This window comes from Hipposideros armiger, unplaced genomic scaffold, assembly GCF_001890085.2.
Source record: "Hipposideros armiger isolate ML-2016 unplaced genomic scaffold, ASM189008v1 scaffold_838, whole genome shotgun sequence".
Taxonomy (NCBI): domain Eukaryota; kingdom Metazoa; phylum Chordata; class Mammalia; order Chiroptera; family Hipposideridae; genus Hipposideros; species Hipposideros armiger.
The window spans coordinates 130,991-131,834 of NW_017732188.1; positions in this window are offsets into that span (position 1 = coordinate 130,991).

Below are 844 nucleotides of genomic sequence, written 5' to 3' on the forward strand. Positions count from 1 at the left end.
TCAAAAGATTTAAATGTATAGAGTTGATCACATTCCAGTTTATAGAACCGTATCATCATTGGCCTGTGCAAAATCTTCTCTTTATTTTATTTCACTATTTCCCCACAAGATCTTTTTTCATTTAGCCCTGCTAAAGCAAATCTTGGTCTGTAGGGTCAGCCCTTGCACAATAGCTCCTCCACTGTAGTCATGGCCAGTCCTCACAACCAATTAGCTAAAGGTCAATGCCTCCCATTGATATGCAAAAAACAACTAAGGCTCTACCTCAACAGGAGGGGACACACATCCCACAAGGGACACACCTGGAGCACCCAGCTCAGGTGACCAGGCAGACTGGGCCTCTGGGACCCATCTACTACATAAGGCCACTCTACTAAGACTGGGGGACATAGCAGCCCTACATAGAAACAAACACAGGGAGGCAGCCAAAATGGGCAGACAGAGAAACATGTCCCAAATAAAGGAAAAGAACAAAGCTCCAGAAAAGGAACTAAACAAAATGGAGATAAACAATCTACCAGATGCAGTCTAAAGCATTGGTTATAAGGCTAGTCAGTGATCTCAGGGAGAATTTCTTTAACAAAGAAATAGGAAACATAAAAATGGAGATATGGAGATAGAAAACAAAAAAGAACCAATTCTAAATAAAGAATACAATAACTGAAATGAAGAATACATTGAAGGAATCAACAGTAGATTAGATGAAGCAGAGGATGGAATCAGTGATTTAGAAGATAAGGTAGCAGAAAACACCCGATCAGAAGAGCAATAAAAAAAAATGGATTAAAAAAAATGAGGACAGTTTAAGGGACCTCTGGGACAACATCAAGCACACCAACACTTG